This window comes from Canis lupus, chromosome 1 (assembly GCF_003254725.2).
Source record: "Canis lupus dingo isolate Sandy chromosome 1, ASM325472v2, whole genome shotgun sequence".
Lineage (NCBI taxonomy): Eukaryota > Metazoa > Chordata > Mammalia > Carnivora > Canidae > Canis > Canis lupus.
Genome location: NC_064243.1, coordinates 61,411,966 through 61,433,107, shown reverse-complemented (window position 1 = coordinate 61,433,107; position 21,142 = coordinate 61,411,966). Strand labels below are relative to the sequence as shown.

Here is a 21,142-nt window from a genome sequence, read left to right as displayed (position 1 = left end):
CAGATGATTTCTCTGCTCCATATTCCACAAAACTTAAATCAAGGTATTGGTAGGGTAGTTTCTGGAGATGTTAAGGGTAAATCTATTTCCAAACTCATTCATTTTATTGGCAAAATTTCATGCAATTGTAAGATAGAAGTCTTTGATTCCTTGCTGGCTACTGGCTAGTTATCATTCTCTCTTTCCAGAAGCTGCTCACATACTTGGTGTGTGGCTCTCTTCCTCCATCTTCAAAGATAGCAATGGCATGCCAGGTCTTTCCCACCCTTCAGATATCTCTGAAATGGGTAACTTCCTTCTGCTGGATCTCTTCTGACCCAGTGTGAGAAATTTTTCTACTTTCAAGTGCTTATATATAGTTAGATTTTTATTTCACCTTGATAATCCAGAATAACCTATTTTTAAATCTGCTGACTGGTAATTTTCATTATATCCAAAAAGTTCCTTCAGGGAAGTAATCAGATTAGTGTCTGATTGAGTAATCGGGGGCAGAAATCTTATTGGTCTTTAGAATTCTGCATATCATGGGCTACTTGGTAATTTCTGAAAGCTTTAAAAGAGTCTGGACCATGTGAACTCTTGAAACTAATCAGCTAAACTTCTCTTTCCGGAGTATCCCACAATAAAAAGAAACTGCTGGGAGTGAGAGCAAAACTGAATGGAATATAGACAAAAGAAATGAATAAAAGAGAAAATTTAGATAAAAGTGGGATAAGAGACCATAAATAATAGAAACCAAGTCACCATATGTTTATGCATTTCACAAAAACTATGGAATAAATTTCTCATTTAGAGAAAAAAAAATGAGCAAAAGAAAAGCATTGAGTTGAAAAATTACACAGGTTATTTAAATAAAAAAGAATATAAAGAGTAAAATAATATCTCTATAGACAAAGGGATCATGGCAGAAAGACATGCTAACAAAATAACTTACATAAATTAACTGTACAACATTAGGAGAGATTACAAAACAAAAAAAGAATAGTATAAATTCGAATAACTCAGAAATGAGGTAATGAGGTAACAGTATTCAGAAATGAATTAAAAATTTTAAAAAATATATTTCAGAGGGCTGCCTGGGTGGCTCAGTGGTTGAGCATCTGCCTTTGGCTCAGGGTGTGATCCTGGGGTCCCAGAATCAAGTCCCACATTGGGCTTCCTTTATGGAGCCTGCTTCTCCCTTTGCCTGTCTCTCTCTCTCTCTCTGTGTGTGTGTGTCTCTCATGAATAAATAAATAAATTTAAAAAAATTTCAGAAATTAAGAATAAACTGGAAGAAACACAAAAAGTAATTATACAGATATTTTTTATAGAAACAGAAGGTTAAAGTAAGGACTTTTTAAAATTGAAAACAAATAAAGAGTAGAAAGTATTTGAGATAGTGACAAATATTGATAAACAAAAAAGAGCCAGGGTATGGATAAAAAGAATCCCTTAAAAACAGTAGGGTAAGGAAACAAGGGAACAAAATATATACACACAAAATTGTAATTCCTGAAAAAAAAAAACAAAAAAACAAACCACATCTATAAATTGAGAGAACACATGCATCTGAGAATATTGACCCAGAATAACAAACACCAATACACATTGTGGTAAAATACTGGACCATATTTTTATTTTTTAATTTTTATTCAATTTATTTAAACTAAAAAAAAAAAGAACTATTCATTTATTTTACTAATCCCCTATACCTCTTGCAACGATCAGTCTATTCTCTGTATCTGTAAACTTGTTTTGTTTGTTTTGTTCTGTTTTTAGATTCCACATATAAGAAAGATCATACAGTATTTTTCTTTGTTAGTCTTAGTTCACTTAGCATAATGCCCTCAAGCTCCATTCATGTTGTCACAATGGCATGATTTCATTCTTTTTATGCTTGAGTAATTTCCTATTTCTTTATCCATTCATCCATCAACAGACACTTAGGTTGTTTTCATATCTTGGCTATTGTAGATAATGTTACAGTGAATACGGGGTTATGTATATCTTTTTGAATTGAGGTTTTTGTTTTCTCTTCAGATAAGTATCGCAGAGTGAAGTTGCTGGATCATATCATAGTTCTATTTTTTAGTTTTTTGAGGAAGCTCCATACTGTTTTGCATAGGGATTGCACCAATTTACATTTCCACCAATAATAGTACACAAGGGTTCCCTTTTCTCCACTTTTTAGCCAACACCTGTTATTTCTTTTCTTTTTGGTTTTAGCCATTTTGACAGGTGTGAAGTGATATCTTGTTGTGGGTTTATTTTTGCACTTCCCTGATGTTTAATGATGTTGAGCATCTTTTCATGTCTGTTGGCCATCTGTGTATTTTCTTTGGAAAAATGTCCATTTTAAAAATCAGATCATCTGCTATTGATTATTTTGAGTTTTTCATATATTTTTGATATTAATACCTTATCAGTTATATGATTTATAATTAATTTCTCCCCTTCAGCATGTTTCCTCTTCACTTCATTGATAGTTTCCTTTGATGTGTAGACTTTAGTTTGATGTAGTCCCACTTATTTATTACGGTTTCTTTTGCTTTTGGTGTCAGATTCAAAAACTCATCTCCAAGACCTACATGAAGGAACTTACTACCTATGTTTTCTTCCAAAAGTTTTATAATTTCAGGTCTTATGTTCAAGTCATTAATCCATTTTGTATTCATTTTTGTGTGTGGTATAAGATACTGGACCATTTTGCTCTTTTGCATGTGCTTAATTAATTTTTCCAACACCATTTATTGAAGAAACTGTCCTTTCCCCATTGTATATTCTTGTCTTCATCATGAATTAATTAACTTTATATGAGTGGGTTTCTTCCTGGGCTCTCCTTTCTGTTGTATTGATCTAAATATCTGTTTTTATGTTGGTATGATACTGTTTTAATTACCATAGCTTTACAATATACTTTGAAATCAGAGGGCATGATCCTTCTCGTTTTGTTCTTTTTTCTCAAGATCGCTTTGGTTATTTGAGGCCTTTTGTAGTTCCATACAAATTTTAGGATTGTTTGTTCTATTTCTGTGAAAAGCACTATTAGAATGTTGTTAAAGATTGCACTGAATCTGCAGATTACTTTGGGTAGTGTAGACATTTTAACAATATTAATTCTGCCAATACATAAACATGAAATGTATTCCTATTTATATATGTCTTCAATTTCATTCAATAATGTTTTATAATTTTCAGTATATGTTAGTTCTTTCTTATCTGGAAGGAATACATTCCAAGACTCCCAGTGGATGCTTGAAACCATGAATAGTTCCAAACCCTATATATACAATGTTTTTCCCTACACATACAGACCTATGAGAAAGTTTAATTTATAAATTACACATGGTAAGATATTAACAAAATAACTAATAATAAAATAGAACAGTTGTAAAAGATACTGATATAAAAATTATGTGAATGTGGTTCTCTCTCTACCTCAAAATACATTACTGTACCCTAATCACCCTTCTTATTGTGATTTGAGACAATAAAAAGACTATGTGATGAGATGAAGTGAAGTCAACGATGTAGGCATTGTGAAGTAGTGTTAGGTTACAAATGACCTGATAATACATCAGAAGGAAGATCATCTGCTTTGGTTAGCAGTTGATTGTGAGTAACTGAAACTGTGGAAGACAAAGTCATTAATAAGGGGATACTACTGTATAGGTCTTTCACATCCTTTGTTAAATTTATTCCCATGTATTTTCTTTTTGATGCAATTATAAATAAGGTTGTTTTCTTAATTTCTCCTTCTAATAGTTTGTTATTACTGTAAAGAAATGCAGCATATTTTTTGTGTATTGATTTTGTATCCTATCTTTACAAAATTTGTTAATTAGCACTAACAGGTTTTTTTTTTGTTTGTTTGTTTGTTTGTTTGTTTTTTTGGATGGAGACTTTAGGGTTTTGTTTTCCATTTATAATATCATGTCATCAACTAATAGTGACAATTTTACTTCTTCCTTTCTGATTTGGATGCCTTTTAATTATTTTTCTTGCCTAATTGCTCTGGGTAGGATTTCTACTATTAAATTGAATGAAAGTGGTAAGTAGACATCCTTGTCTTATTTCTGATCTTAGAGGGAACTCTTTCAGTTTTTTAACATTCAGTACAATGTTAGCTGTGGGCTTGTCATGTATGACCTGTATTATGTTGATGTATGTTCCCTCTGTAGCCACTTTGTGAGAGAGAACTTTTAATATAAATGGATCTTGAATTTTGTCAAATATTTTTTCTACATGTTAAAATGATTTTATGATTTTTATCCTTTATCCTGTTGATGTGGCATATCCCATTGACTAATTTGTGGATGTTGAACCATCCTTGCATTCCTGTAATAAATCCTACTTGACTGTGGTGTATGATCCTTTTAATGTAATGTTGAATTTGTTTTACTAATAGTTTATTGAGGATTTTTGCAAAATTTTTATTAGGAATATTGACTTCTGAACTTATTTTTTGTGACATTGTTGTCTAGTCTTGCTATAAGGGTAATGTTAATCTCATAAAATATATGAAGAGTTTGAGAAGAATTGGTAGATTCACCAGCAAAGTCACATAGTTCTAGACTTTTGTTTTTGAGGAAGTTTTTAATTACTGTTTCAATTTTAATTACTGTTTCAATCTCCTTGCTACTACTCATACTCTGTATGTTAAGATTTTCTGTTTTAATTCCATCTTGGAATATAAATTTGGTACGTTCCATTTCCATTTTCATTTGTCTCAAAGTATTTCTTATTTCTCTTTTTATTTCTTCTTTGACCCATTGGATGTTCAGTAGCATGTTTAATCTCCACATATTTGTTACTTTCTAATTTTCTTCATCTAATTAGTCTCTAGTTTTTATACCATTGTAGTAAAAAAAATGCTTAATGTGATTTCAGTCCTCTTAATAAATTTAAGTTTTTGTGGGCTAAAAAAAATCTATCTTGGAATAAGATTCATGTGCATGTAAGAAAATGTGCATTCTGTTACTGTGTGTGTAATATCTGTTAAGTCCATCTGGTCTAATATGTTATTTATTAATTTAATGATTTTCTGTCTGAATGATCTATCCATTGATGTAAGTAGGGTATTAAAACCTGCTACTATTGTTGTATTGCTGTCTATGTCTCTCTTTAGGTCAGCTAATATTTGCCTTATATATTTAGGTGCTCCTATGTTGAGTGTATAAATATTTATAAATATTATATCCTCTTGTTGGATTAACTCCTTTATGGTTATATAACACCTTTCTTTGTCTCTTACTATATAGTCTTTGCTTTAAAGAACATTTTTATCTGCTATAATTATAGATATGCCAGCTTTCTTGTGGTTTTCATTTGCATAGAATAACTTTTTCCATCCCTTTACTTTCTGCCAGTGTGTGTCCTTACATCTAAAGTGAGTCACCTGTCGGCAGCATCTAAATGAGTCTTGTTTTTTTATCCATTCAGTCACTATAAATCTTTTGATTAGATAATTTAGCCCATTTGCATTTAAAGTAATTTCTGATAGGTATGTACTTATTGCCATTTTGTTCATTGTTTTCTAGTGATTTTGGTAGTAATTGTGTAGTCTTTTCTTCTCTTGCTCTCTTTCTATGTAGGTTGATGATTTTCTTTAGTAATATCCTTATATTCTTTTATCATTTGTGTATTTACTATAGGCTTTTGCTTTATGGTTGCTGTGAGGATTACATATAACAATTTATATTTATGACAACCTATTTTAAGTGGATAATAAGTTTGATCCCATTCTAAAACTCAACATTTTTACTCTCCCTTCATGTTTTATGTTTCTCATGTCACATTTTACATCTTTTTATCTTGTATATCCTTTATCTAACTATTATAAACAGTTATTATTACTACTTTTGTCTGTTAGCCTTTATACTAGGTTTTTAGTAATTAATCCAGTATCTTTACTACATATTTACTTTTCCAATGAGATTTATTCTGAGACTTTACAGGAAAGGAAAAAAAAATGAGACATATATAAGCAAAAAGGAACTTATCATTTATTTTATTCATTTTTTTTAGTATATGTGCTGCCAAAGCGAGCACTATTTAATTTTTTTTAAAGATTTTATTTATTTTTCATGAGAGACACAAAGAGAGACAGAGAGAGGCAGAGACACAGGCAGAGGGAGAAGCAGGCTCCATGCAGGGAGCCTGACATGGGACTCAATCCCAGGTCTCCAGGATCATGCCCTGGGCCAAAGGCAGCGCTAAACCTCTGAGCCACCCAGGCTGCCCAACTTATCATTTATATGGAAAAAATATGTTTTCATTTGGCTCTAACAGTTACACTTTATGCCGTTAAGGAGTAGAGCAACATATCTAAGGAAATGAAGGAATGAAAATATACCTTTAAATAAATAATTGGAGACCAGAATTAAATGCGAGTTAAAAAAAAGTAAAAAACATTTCTAATAGCTAGATGCTCTGACAATGTAAATATAGTACAGCTATTTTTTAAAAGTGGAGATTACTAGGGAAAACATGTAGAAAATAGTTAACTATTCTTAGTAATTATATGGAGTATTATTCTGAAGATATCATGTGTGCAACGTGAAATAAAACAGTTTGGTTATAATGGGATATCCTAATTCTGTTATTCTCCATGTCTTTGAAAACAAGGATCCTTGGTATGGAAGAACAGCAAATGGGAACACTTCAATAGAAATTAGGTAAAAACTCAGTAGTAGAAATAAAGTAAAAGCTCAGTCCAAAGGAGGAAGTGTAGAAGATGAATTTGAAACTGTCAAAGACTACTAAGATCATGTCAAAATATTTAGGAACCAACTGGCAAAGCTACAAAGAACAATTTGTGCTTCATCAAGGAGAGTACTTGCAGTTCATGTTCTTAAAATTTGGTACATAAGAAGGAAACAATCAAGCCTTATTTGTATAAATGACACCACTAGAAGAACAAATAGTTTATGAGGGGGAACAATAGCTTGATACAATTTTTGAACTAATACATGAAAATGAGATTATAGAATTTGAATAAATATAATTTTCCAAAATCTTGTGAATTAATGGATCTAGTCATTAAGCATCAATGGCTAACATCCAGAAAGAAACAACCAGACACCAAAGAAGAAACCCAATACTGATCATAGTCTTGCCAAAAGGATAAACATTCCGATCAAGCATCTGGATCCAGCTGCCATTTTACAGGAAACACAAAGGGAAAGAAAAACTTACTGATTACATCATGAATGGACAATTAATGAAATTTAAACTGTGAGAAATGTCCAGCATGAATTACTTGGATTTTTCATCAAGAAGGAAGAGAAAGGAATACAGGAGGGGTTTGGTATATTTGTAGAGGCTGAAAATACATATTGCTTTAAAAAAATGCATACTCTGCAAGAAGACAGCCTAATGATGGATACATGTGGGTGATAAAACTATAAAGAAATCCAAGCAAATGATCACTAAAAATTAAAGAACTGATTATTTTCAAGGGTGGGTACAAAAGTTTATCATTGGGATTAGGCACATAGAAGAGTTTCTAAGGTTCCTGGTAAAGTTCTGTTTCTTGATCTGTATGGTGTTCACAGGGAGGTTCCCTTCCTAATAATACATTAAGTTATACACTTATTTTGTGAAGTTTTCTTTATTTGTACTTTATTTTATAATAGAAATTATTAAGAGAGCATGGTGGGGCATGAAAGGGATTTGCTTTCAATGTGAATAAGAGTACTTCCCATTTTATGGTAGTTAATGGTTTATAAATCACTAGCATATACTTATCTCATGTGATCTTTATAATTACCTGGTGACATTTAGAGAGAAATTGTTATTACTTGCTTTTAAATATGAGGAGCCACAATTAAGAGTCTAGATCACAGAACAAGTAAGTGTCAGGGTTGAGGCCTTCTGAATCCTAGGAATTTACCTACACATTCACATTTTCACACACCCGTGTTATCACATACACACTCGCCAATCAGTATATATAAGCAAATGGAGGATTCAGCACCCACATCCACCCCACCCAAGGTTGCACTGATAGTAAAGGAAATACCATCTGCTGTTTCCTACCTTACACACATTACAAGTTATCCTACATAAGTGAGTTACTGTTTCCAAAGGATGTTTTCCTGGGATTTTTTTATGACACAGGTTATATCCATTTTCATTGTTGCCTTAATTGCTTTTGCTCAACTCTTTACAAGTCAGCCTCACTTAAATAGTCTGAGGTAAAGACATGAAAGACATAAGATACCTATAATTTAGTTGGCCACTGTTCTTTGCCTGATTTTATACGTGAAGAAACTGTGGCTAAGAAAGTTTAAGAAACTTGTTCTCACACCAAAAAATATTTCAAAAATAGAGTTTTTCACCTGGGATTGTATGATGACAAATCTACTTGCTCTTCACTGACTCCCCTGAGGCCTTTAGTACTTGGTAAATCATAGAAAAGGTAGAGCTGTGAATGCTAACAACATAAGAATATCATTACCATCATTTTATGACAGAAGATATCAGCATTACAGCAATGTTGCTAAAAGGTGGATGGCCGTCAAAAATCCAATTCTAGGAGAAAGAAGCATTCAAAGAATTAATGTGAATTATTTTCCAGAACTCTAAATTTAAGTCTTACATGAACTTTGAAAACAAAATTATTTTGTAGTTATGGGTTATGAGAGGCTACAAAACTCTCAGGAGTCGTACAGTAGATCTTGACCAGCCAGTTTCAGCACGCTCACCTTATATAACATATGTGTAAGAGCATTGCTAAATCAAGGAATGAAGACATCCTTCACTTCTAAGCCTCCTCTACAGCACAAAATATGAGGAGCAGTCCCATTGCAACAACTGGTTTATAATTCACCAGGAGTAAGCAAACAAAAATGCAAGCAAAGGTTTATAAAAATATGTATAATATCATACCACTGGAAATATTTTTCTTGATGATAGTCAATGAGTTACAATATAATGGACAACAATCTTTTTAGGATGCTACTTATTATATCAAGGTTTTTCCCCCCCCTAAACTATTCTGGAATCTTTTGAAGAAAATGTTATATTGAAACCAAACACTACTTTGCTGATTTTATATATTACAAAGAATTCCAAATTAACTAAGTGAAGAATCATCTTATGTTTAACAACATTGATTAAGCCTTTAAAATTCTACATATAAACAAACGAAGGCAACGATCCATAATTTTCTCAAAACCGCATAGTATTATTGTTGGAAAGGCAAATCTTAGATACTCTCTCACCAAAACTGTATTTACATGAGGCAAGTGTTTTTCAACCATACTGTATTATTTGGCCCCAGACTCTTTTCTACACCTCATTGACACTTGTCTTGGCAAACAAGGAGGTAAAACAGGAGGCCAAATCATGTATCAGGATACCCTCAAAAGTAAAAAAGCGCCAGGAATTGTAAAGGATGGTGCCCTTGAAACTTGGCACTACATTTGACCCCAGTAAATTCAGAGGACAACTTTCATTTTTCATTATTGTCTGAGTTTTTAAACTCCAAATTAAATTCTCTTATTTGAAAAAGTAATGACAATTTTATCTTTTAAGAAGTTAAGTGACAGTATACAACTAGGGCCTAAATATACATTTGATCACACATAGAAATAATGGGTTGACTTTCTCTTCTAAATAATTTTTTCATCAGAAAAAATGGTGAAAGATATCAGCATTACAGCAATGTTGCTAAAAGGTGGATGGCCATGAAAAAATCTAATTTTAGGAAGAAAGAAGCATTCAAAGAATGAATGTGAATTATTTTCCAGAACTCTAAATTGAAGTCTTACATGAACTTTGAAAGCAAAATTATTTTGTAGTTATGAGTTATGAGAGGCTACACAAAACTCTCAAGAGTCATGCAGTAGTTCTTGACCAGCCAGTTTCAGCATACTCACCTTATAACATATATGTTATATAACCCCAAAGGATTGTGCAAACTTTCTTTAATGTATATATATTAAAAATTATGTCAAGTCTTGGTAACATTAATTCATGACAGGTACACAAAATCTTCAACAAAAATAAAATTATTACAAGGCTACTGAGTCACTGAAAGGAAAAACAAAGATGGTTATAAGTGGATTTAACAATAACTAACTTGTTTTAAAATAAATGAAAGATACGCTATCACATAATCTCCTTTTTCCCTTTGTTTATTGGCTTGTAATTTTATCTAGGAATTTTGCTGAAAGTTATAGAGAAACAAAAACAAAATAGATTTTGACATTCAAATTTAGATTTGGGCATGCCAAAAAAGAAATATGCTATTATTCAATATATTTGAGAAACATTGTTTTTTAATAATGATTTTGAAAATTCTCATGATCAATCCAGAAAGCAAAATGTTCTTTTTCTCTTTTTTGTTTGGACATTCTATTAAAATGTCACTATACATATTCAATATGTTACATGTGATATTTAAAATGGAAACAAGAGACCTAAAGTAATAAAATCACATTAGTATTTATCTGCAATTGTCTTAACGTTCTGAGGAAGTCAAAATAAAGACATTGGGGAATGTGAATGGTACCTTTTTCATCAAAAATTAGAGAAAACAATGAGTTGGAAAGGCAGAGAAACAGTCATGTCATATAGCCTTCTCAGGATGCCAGACAAGACTAAACCAGGCTCATGTCATCCAAGACACACGGAAAAGAGTTCATGTAAGTTCAGCCACCCACACTGAATACAGCAACTGGCACTGAATTATCAGAAGCAACATTCCTTGGGGCGCCTGGGTGGCTTAGTCCGTTAGGTGTCCAACTCTTGATTTCAGCTCAGGTCATGACCTTAGGGTTGTGTGATCAAGCCCTGTGTTGGGATCTGCACTCAGTGTGGAGCCTACTTGTGATTCTCTCTCCCTCTTTTTCTGCCCATACTCTTCCCCCCACAAAAACTAGAAAAATTATATTTTTCTGTATTGATAGCAGGAAATTTTATTTCTAGAACTCATGGTAGTTTGAAGCATGAGTCCGTGAAATGAGTACTTATTTCTAATTCTTGTTTTTATTAAAATCTAAGAAAGCCATCAGAGAAAACAAATCAAAAGGGGTAAATTTATTAATAATGCAGCTCTTGCAAAGAGAAACTTCCTTTTAGTAAAATGACTGTACATATTTTCATTCCATTTTAAACTATATACTTTAAATGTGACTTAGAAAGAAAAGCTTATAAACTATTGGGATCTATAGCATAATCTTCAATCCTTTACTCAAAATAGATCATATGTGTGAAGAAATTCACCCTTTAAAGCTACTATCTCCTTGGCAATCAAGAAAAGTCACTGATTTCATAAAGTAAAAACTGAAGCTGTTTACATTAATTTACACTTCATTGTAGCTAGAAATACTCTCTTGAGATCCCACTGTCATTATAAAATACTTTACAAAATATTGAAAAATAGTACACTAATGCAAAATTAAAATATAGTATGACAAAGCTTAGTATCACTTCTCTCCTTGTTTTCTTTTTAAAAATCATATAGGCCCCCTGCCAAATGTAAATAGAAATTAAAATATGATGCATAGAGGCCTTAAAGGGATTCTGGATTTCCTTGATGTGGAAGAGAGGTGTGGAAGGATTCCCACAATTTTCCTGATCACTCAAGGTCTCCTCTCCTAACTTTCTATTGTGTGCCCCATTTAGTGGAAGATGATATTCCTGTATTACTTAGTCCAGGTACTGAGTGACATATCAATTTATAAATGTAAAGTTTAACATTTTACAAAGGTAAACAAAACATTTATTGTAATTATACTCACAATAAATGACAAACTGGAGGATCAATTCAATCAGTACTATTTTAGAGATGGACCAGTTTAGTAAATAAGAACAGTAGTAATAAAAGTAACCTTATTTTTGGAATATGCTGTCAATTTTACATAGTGTCTTGATGAACAGAAGACTCCCATCAGACAGTATTTTAAACAGTTTGAAATAACACATTAGAAGGTTTAATTCAATTGATATTTGTACCCTTTCATGGAAAGCAAAACAAAAAGCCAAAACCAAAACCTAAAAGCAGTAAGTTAGTGAACAATAGCACAAAAGTAATGATAGAATATCCTTTGATATCTATGAATTATTATATAAAATGTTGTGAATAATTAGTGTGCCTTTAACATTATGGGAATTTAGTCTCTAAATTCCATGACCAATACATAAGTGCTCAAAATAGCCTCTAATTTTCTCTTCTTGTAATCTGTTTCACTAATGAAATTTTAAAAATAATAATCATTATATGTAATCACATAAAAGTAAGGTAACAAATGGCAGGATTTCAAGTTTCACAAGTACATAGATAATAAAGGTTTGGATTAGAAAAAGCATAGAAACATGAGTGAAGGATCACTCAGCAAAGAGTGAAAAGTATCTGAATTTAATATTATACTGGCAATTACTATGATTTCTAAAAGTATATACTAAAGTCACACCCAGAATGGAATTGTCTGTAGAACACAAATCTGAGCTAATCTTAGTATAGAACCTACTGTGCTTTTGTCTTTATTGTTTTTTTTTTTTTTTTTTGGATTGAATGAGATTCAAAACATTTTTATTTAATGAACTAAACCTGGATTTATTAATTTTTTGAGTTTCCAAACATAGAAATTCCTGCCTGAACAGTAGATAGTATACCCAGATACACTTTATCTAGTGGTAGATACATTAGCAAAAACTAAAGTTCAGTAATTAGCCTTCATAGGAAAAATAATTTTCAGGATAGGTTATTACCCAGTGACATGTGTGGTTTAATATATCCTAAACATTTCTAGAGGAGTACTTTTATAACTTATACAAATAAAAGTCGGTAAATGAGCTACTTATTGTTTTCTTTAATTTTAATAGCAACTTCGTGTGCCAAATAGGTGAATTGAGATTTAGCCCTAACACAAAATTTGGTTATGTTAGAAGATATCTAGATATTCTTCTTCTATATATTGACCCAACTCAAGTATAAACTGACAATGAGAGGACTCTCCAAATCTTTTCCCACAAGTAGAGATTAGGGAAAACTACTAGACTAGCTAATATGAAAAGAAGGATATTATTTTAGGTTCACTGACATTTTCCTACATGATTTATTGCAATTATGATAATTAGGCTAAATGTCAAGCATGCCATATTGACTCTTTTCAGAGTCCAAGGTAAGTGGGAATATTCAGATCTTGACATTTTCACTCATATTTTTGAACTGTTTGACTAAATGAAAAAGAGATCTAGCACTGGAGAAAATTCACCTGTTCATACAGAATGTGCAAAAGGAATGCATTAGCTAATAATTAGATAATGTTTGTTTCACTTAAATTTTAAAAAGGTTCTTCTTAGACTAGCAATGTTGATACAACAGCAAAAATAAAAATTAAAAGGAAGAAAATTTTTGTTATGTGGTTCCAAGGGAGGGAAGAGTGGAAAATAAAAATGTCCAGCCTCTATGGGCTCTACCATCTTGAGTGCCAACAAGGACAGCACCAGCTTTTTAAGACTGCACATGGTGCTTCAGTTATATGCTACCAATAATAATTTCAAAAGATATCACTGATTAATTTTATATTGGATATTGCTTTTGGCATTGTTCCTTTCTGGAGACTCTAGAAGAGAATCAGTTTCTTTGACTTTTTCCTTCTAGTGGTTCACTGTATTCTCTGGCTCATGGCCCCCTTCCTCTTTCTTCAAAACCAACAATGGCAGATCAGGTCCCCCTCACATTGCATTTCTGTGGCCCTTCTATTATTGTATCCCTTTGACCCAGCTGGGAAAAATTCGTTTTTAAGGACTCATGGGATTAGAATGGGCCCGTCCAAATAATCCAGAATAGTCTTTCCATCTGAAGGTCTCACAGCAAAGTCCCTTTTGGCTTATGAGGTAACATACTCACAGGTTCCAGGAATTAAAGTGTGAACATCTTTTATTCTTCCTAGCATACCTTTTGTATAAAATTTCTAGAAAAAGCACAACTATATATATAGAAACTATATCAGTGTTTGCCTGAACTGTGAGTGGGATTAGTTTCACTGAAAAAGACATGAGAAGAATGAGAGTAGTTATCTAAAACTGGCTTATGAAAGGGGTGCTTCACTGGCTCAACTGAAAGAGCATGTGACTCTTGATTTCAGGGTTGTAGTTTCAAGACCATTGTTGGGTGTAGAGATTACTTAAAAATAAAATCTTAAAAAAAGCTGGAGTATGATGATACTTGCATCATTCTAAATTTTCTAGAAATCATCTAGCCTTTCAACGGGTAAATTTTATGGTGTGTATATTGTAGTTCAATAAAACTGTTAAATATTTTAAAAATTAATAGAAAAAATAAAATAGTTTTTTGAAGTAGTTAATATGTTTAAAATAAGCACTGATTATAGAGATCTTATTTGGGATTTTTGAGTCCTAATAGATTTCTATGTTCTCCCAATCAGTTCAATGGATATTTTGGCTTCTGTCATTAATACACTATATTTACATATAACGTCTCATCTGTTGATCTTAAACATAGTCTTATTATTACATAACCTGATGGGAATGAAAAATATTGTGTACAGTATGAGACTTCTGAATTCAAAGAAAGGGAAAATCAAAGGGCTTTCTTTGAATACCTCCATTGGATAAATTTAAAACACGTAGACAGAAATGCCAGGGTCAGATCTCTGACTATTTCATCCCACCACACACATAAAACTATGATTCATTATTAAAAGAATCATAACAAAGTCTGTTTGTCAATGAGGTTTTTTTCATAAAAGTAAATCACTTCCCCCCCGCCAAGTTTCCCTTTGCCTAACAAATAGTAAAGCACAGCTCTAAAAATGTTATGTCTTTCCTAAGTATGTAAATTATTGTAGATAGTCTTAGTAATTCAAAGGATTACATAGTTGAGACAAATTTACTCTAAAATTACTCAGGAAGGTTACTTTACTCCCATGAGGAATAAAGCGGAATACTTTGCCCATTTATTAATGATGACTCATTAATTTATTCTGATTATCCTTAAGATTTCGAATGAGTCAGCTGGCTGAATTGTGTGAAATGGTGGGTGGTACAGCAGGAAGTCTGATGCTGACATATTTAAATGTAAATGTTAATGCCTGGCTATGGATATTCCCATGATCACATCCATTCTGGTTTTCCTTTGCACCTCAAGCCCTCCCAGAACTGGAGGTGTAATGTTTATATATTGCTTTGAAATGAAAAGTATATCCAAAGAAAGAGTATTACTCTATTACAAAGGCATTCGCCTAAAGCTTGCCAAACAATGTGGACAAGAGTGAAGGGCATAAATGGCCATGCCAATATTATCTCACCTTGAAGTACAAAAATGTAAAAATCAACACCTAGTCTCCTAAATGCTTCCTTCCATAAATCAAGAAAGCTTGACAGTTTAGTTGATTCATTTTCTTTTACTACTTCTTTACTCTAATTTTTCCTATCCCATTTTTACTATTTTGGATTTATCAAAATACTTTAACGTTGGCTTTTAATTTGGAAGGTATTGATTGTATTGACAAAAAAGGAGCTAAATAAGTATTTCCTTGGGAAATGCAATTTTAGGGATATATATCAGTGTCTATATCTAATTCTTCAAGTAGGGTTTAGAGGCAGAATTTTTTTCATTTTTTCATCCTATCCATAACCATAAAATATTAAAGACATAGTCACTTTGAATTAAGTTGGAATAATTCTTGAATCACAAGTAAACATACAGATTCTTCATTTTACTAGGCTTTGTTGGTCTGATTCATTAATAGATTTTTTAATTTTAAAGTTCTTACCAAAGCAATGAAAAAATATACATGCTGTTTAGCAACAGGCTAAAGCAATTTTTGTTACCAAATGACTGGACTTCCATGTAACTAAAATTAGACTAACTGTAGGATCTGTAACCAATTTTCAGGGATGCTATTAAAATATGCCGTGACAATATCAGGATTCTATGTGCTACCTGTTTCTTAGAGAGTTTGTCTATAATGCAGCCTTTGAAACAATCCCATAAGGCAGCTCTGGTGTTCAGAAGACAGAAGCCTAGGTAGAGGAGAACTTTTTCTTGAGACATGAGTAGGATCAGGAGAGACGGAAAGGACTCTTGCTAACTTCTCATAGTCTCAGTTTGTCAGGGATTGTAGCCACTCAACTAAAATTCACCATCTGTATCTCACTTTTTCATTTTGCTGGCAAGTAGCAGAAATATTTTTTTAAAGTCAGGTATCACTTATAAGTAATGTTGTATCTTAAAAGCCAGAATAAGAAAATGTGGCAAAAAGAATACTGCTGGGAATCTGGAAACCTGACTTCTCATTTGATTTCTACTGAAACCAACTGAGATTCAGAAAAAAATCCTCACATTTTTAGCATAAGTTAATGGAATTGACTCCATGAACTCCAATAAAACTAAGACATAAAACCCTATTCAGAAGTAATAGATTCATAATGAATCAATAAGTAAGTGGGTAGAGATACTGTCTTTGAATTTTAGAAATGGGATTTCAAATGGCAAGGCTGTTCTTGAATTCATAGGTGTCCTGGAGTGGATAAAGTAAGAAAGGAGCAAGGAGAACCATGTGAAAATTTTGAAGTGCAAAACCTGTCAGAAATATGCTAAATTCTTGCATTTTCCACACCTAATTTTTAGTCAATTAATAATACAATAGTTAATAGTAATTCTGCTACTGGGTATTTACCCAAAGAATACAAAACCACTAATTCGAGGGGATATATGCAGCCCTATGTTTACTGCAACATTATTTACAGTAGCCAGAGTATGGAAGCAGCCCAAGTGTACATGCACAGGTAAATGGAAAAAGAAGAGGCTATGAATTATATATATATATATATATATATATATATGTTATCCAGCCATAAAAACAGTATGAGATCGTGACATTTGTAACAAGGTAGATGGATCTAGAGTATAATGATAAGTGAGATTAGTCAGTCAGAGACAGACAGATACTATGTGACTTCACACATATGTGGAGTTTAAGAAACAAAGCAAATTTACAAGGAAAAAAGATTAAGACCTTGTTTCAATCACCTTAGTTCAAAAGTCAAACACCTAAATGACAGAACTATAAGGAGTTATGTGGAATGGTAACCAGATAAAAACTAGAGGAGACATTTTAGGATCTCCTGCCTGGCGCAGTGGTTGATAAATGGAAGGGGTCTAATAGGGTTGGATTGGTAAACAGACATACATAGGCAGGCTTAATTTAGGTCAATTCTATCCCTGCTCTCTGGGCAAGGGGTCATTCAGGTAAGTGACAAATGAGGGTTATGGGAATTATTTAATCTCTTGCTGTTTATCTCTCTCCAACTTTTCAACCAGCACTGATAAAAACATTGATCTCTGCACCTTCTGTGATCATATTGTCCTGGAATCTCTGTATCACCAATATTACTCAGGAGATAGAACATCTCAAAATTATAAGTCCTCTGACCAGAATATCTTTTACTCAACTCACAACTTGAGCTAAATCATCAAACCCCGAAGCTCATGGAATTTTAAAATTGGAGGTTGCTGGTGCTGAATATTTCATGTGTTTTTTTTTTTTTCCATTCTTGCACTTAAAAAATCCCACATATTAGTACAAATAAATATTCCATAGACACTGATTAGATCAATGACTTTGAGAGTACACCATAGACTGTCTGAAAAAAAGATTTTATAGTGAAATTTGGTTGATTTTCACAAAGCTTAAATGTTTTGTAGCTCGTTCAAACTTATCTGTGTTCTCAGATTGACAGTCTTACCTCATGTCACATCAGATAAAGTTCCATGAGTTTATCTCTAGAAGGAAGAGATTCTTGTCCAACACAAAAATAGAGGGCAGAAAGAGGTGGAGTTTCCTCATGAAGTCAGCCATCAGCATGCTGTGTCCATTATGAACCCTCATGTTCAATAAACTTGAGAATGCTAGGGTACTATAGAAAACAGAGTTTTATTGAAGATCAAAGTGAAACAAGCTGCTTTGATTTTATGTTCTGTCTTTTCATTTCCTGTAGGTGGTGAGCCCCTGAATTGTACTAATTAACAAAGGCTCTGATTAGAGGCAATTGGTTTCCTTCCTGCTACTGAAAATGTCAAAAAGCAAGGCTGCCTCTGGATGGACCTAATTTGTGATGATTCCAGTTGGTTCTAAAGTGGTAAGAATTAGAATATATTTTGTTTTAGAGATTCTTTGACATTTCTTTTTGGAGCTTATTTTTAAATATCCCCAGTAGTTTGCATCATATTCATAAGTAAATTGATTTGATCACTCCTAATTCTAACTTACTAATTTTTAGAGTTAGCAGTTAACAAGAAAATTTTACCTGATCCAGTCATAATTTTTTGTTTGTTTGTTTGTTGGTTTTTCCAGTCATAATTTTATGACAATATTTATTTCATAATTCTGTGATCTCCTAATTAAATTGCAAAGTTTAAATTGGGAATAAAGTGGGTTTTTTATGTTGAAGAAGTGTAAAAAGTACATATGAACAAAATACTTATATTTTTCACTTTCAGATAGAGTGATCATTTATATATAATTTTTAGTTATGCTATTCCAAAGGTAAAATTCTTAGGATAGTTAGAGAGTTGGGAAGAAATTTTTAATAGTACCTAAAACTTATGATCACTTGGGATTTAACTAAATCACATTTTCAGTAGATATTCTAAGTAAATTCAGTAATAGTAATTAATATTATTAACATGTGAAATAGTGCCTAAATTAGATAGGGTTTGAATAAAGCACTATACGCTCAATGTCACAGAACTTTAGACTAGAAAATTACCTTAAACCCTCCAGTCCAATGGGCAGCCCAGGTGGCTCAGCGGTTTAGTGCCGCCTTCAGCCCAGGGTGTGATCCTGGAGACCCGGGATCGAGTCCCATGTCAGGGTCCCTGCATGGAGCCTGCTTCTCCCTCTGCCTGTGTCTCTGCCTCCCTCTCCTCTCTCTCTGTGTCTCTCATGAATAAATAAATAAAATCTTAAAAAAAAAAAACCCTCCAGTCCAAATTCCTGAGTTTTACAGGTGAGAAGATTCAGTTTCAGGGGAATAACTGGCTCAGGAATAAATAGTTAGTGGCCATGTTGACACAACAATCCATGTCTTCTTCAAATTCACGACTTTACTCTCTTTTTTTGTAGATATACTCTTGTGACTATATGTATTTAACTATCCATATAATTGTTGATTTAAGTAGAATTGAGTCAAACCTTAATATACAGAATTATACCTAAGCATATTTTGTAGAGTGCTGTACATTTTGTAGATAAATGTTCATTTATATATTGCTCACTCAGTACTTATTTCCGTTGTATAAACAGAATTATGAAAATACAGAAAATATAAAAAGAAAGGAAAAACATACACTATTTCCACTCCTGTAATACACAATTTACAGTTTTTATTTCTAGTACTTATCCATACTTACATATTTTCTAAAGTTGTAATGATGAGGTAGTATGATCATGTTCTGTTTTATTTAATTAACATATTATATCATGACATTTTCATGTTATTACATAATGTTCAAAAGTATTACTTTAACAACTACATATTATTTTATTGACTTGCTTTGCTATTTATTCAGCCATTTCCCCCTTGTTGAGCAATTAGATCATCTCTAATGTTACTATAAATAACACCGCAGTTAATTTCTTCATTCGGGTTGCTTTGGGTACATTGTTTTCCTTTGAATTATTTTCTGTGACAGAAAAAAATGACAGTGAATAAATTATAAGTTACTGAGTTATAACTGGATATGAATATTTAGATATCAACAAGCTCATTGGACATTTTACTAAATTGTTTTCCAAAGAGGTTACATCCCATAACTAAAGAATAAAGTCATATAGGCTACTTTGGTTAAATTGCACAGCCCCACTTTTACCTGAAAAAAAAGTTAACAATGGTCCTGAAGTGGACCATGAAAAGAGAGAAGCCACAGATAGGACTGGCCTTGTCTGCAGAAGCATATCTGGAAGTCTGAAAAAAATAACTTATAAGACATTTCCTAAAGATGACCCCTAGTAGACTTTCCTGAAATTTTCAACAGTGAGATTTCTTACTACCTTCCTAAGGAGTTAGATTTTTAATAAAATTAAAACATTTCTAGACCCAAGAAGGGTAAAGCATTAGCTTATGTTTGTATAAAAACATAAGTCTAGTCTAGTTTATAAGATTAACTCCCATTAGCAGTCGTATATGCTTAGACAACATGGTCTAAGTCAACATACACTTAAAGCTTAAAAAAAGCATTAAGAAGAAAGAGGTTGAGTACATGAGACTCATTTGCCTATTTTGTGAAAGAAAATAGAGAACCAGACTTAAATTTCTCATACATCCTAAACATGTGTTCCCCAAAACACACACACACACATCAATAAAAAAGCTATGCTTTATTTTATTAAAAATTTTTATTTATTTATGATAGTCACACAGAGAGAGAGAGAGAGAGGAAGAGACACAGGCAGAGGGAGAAGCAGGCTCCATGCACCGGGAGCCCGACGTGGGATTCAATCCCGTGTCTCCAGGATCGCGCCCTGGGCCAAAGGCAGGCACCAAACTGCTGCACCACCTAGGGATCTCCCATGCTTTATTTTTAATTTCACAAGTTCTTTAGGACTCAATCAGGCCCAAGACTCAGACGGTTGTGGTGATTTATTTGCTCATTATTTTTCAGCATTTATTTTCCTATCACTACACAGCTACCTTTTATTGAAAAGCTGCTACATCCTAGCCACTTTCTTTTTTTTCTTAAAAATTTATTCACTTATTTGAGGGAGAGAGAGCAAGAGCATGAGTGGGGAGAGCAGAAGAGAGGGAGAAAGAATCTCAAGCCGACTCCAAGCTGAGCGCAAAGCCTAATGCAGGGCTCCGTCTCATGAACCTGAGCTGAAACCAAGAGTCAGCTGCCCAACTGACTGGGCCACCTAGTGGTGCCTCCCTCCTCCCCCCTACCCACCCACCACCTTTTTAGGTGCTTTTTGTTCAGGATCTCATTTAATCCTTGCAACAGCTCAGTATAGTACTTTTCATTTCTTTTACATTTGTGGAACTGAAGGCCCAGAATGTTTACATAATTAGCATAAACTTACACATATTGAGTTACGAAGTGTAGAGCCAAGATTCATCCTTCTCTGAATTATGTTACTCTAGAAAGTACCTCTTAGTGTGGCATAATCAGAGAGAGGTGGGC

At 32.9% G+C, this 21,142-nt stretch overlaps 1 long non-coding RNA gene across 1 annotated transcript in view; it reads left to right on the top strand.

Annotated features, from left to right (window-relative positions):
* Positions 1 to 21,142, top strand: part of LOC112644505 (uncharacterized) — a 210,650-nt gene that overhangs the window by 116,607 nt on the left and 72,901 nt on the right. Inside the window, exon 4 of the long non-coding RNA XR_003126437.3 lies at positions 17,962 to 18,102. This is a non-coding gene — a long non-coding RNA (uncharacterized LOC112644505). The remainder of the gene's footprint in view (positions 1 to 17,961; positions 18,103 to 21,142) is intronic.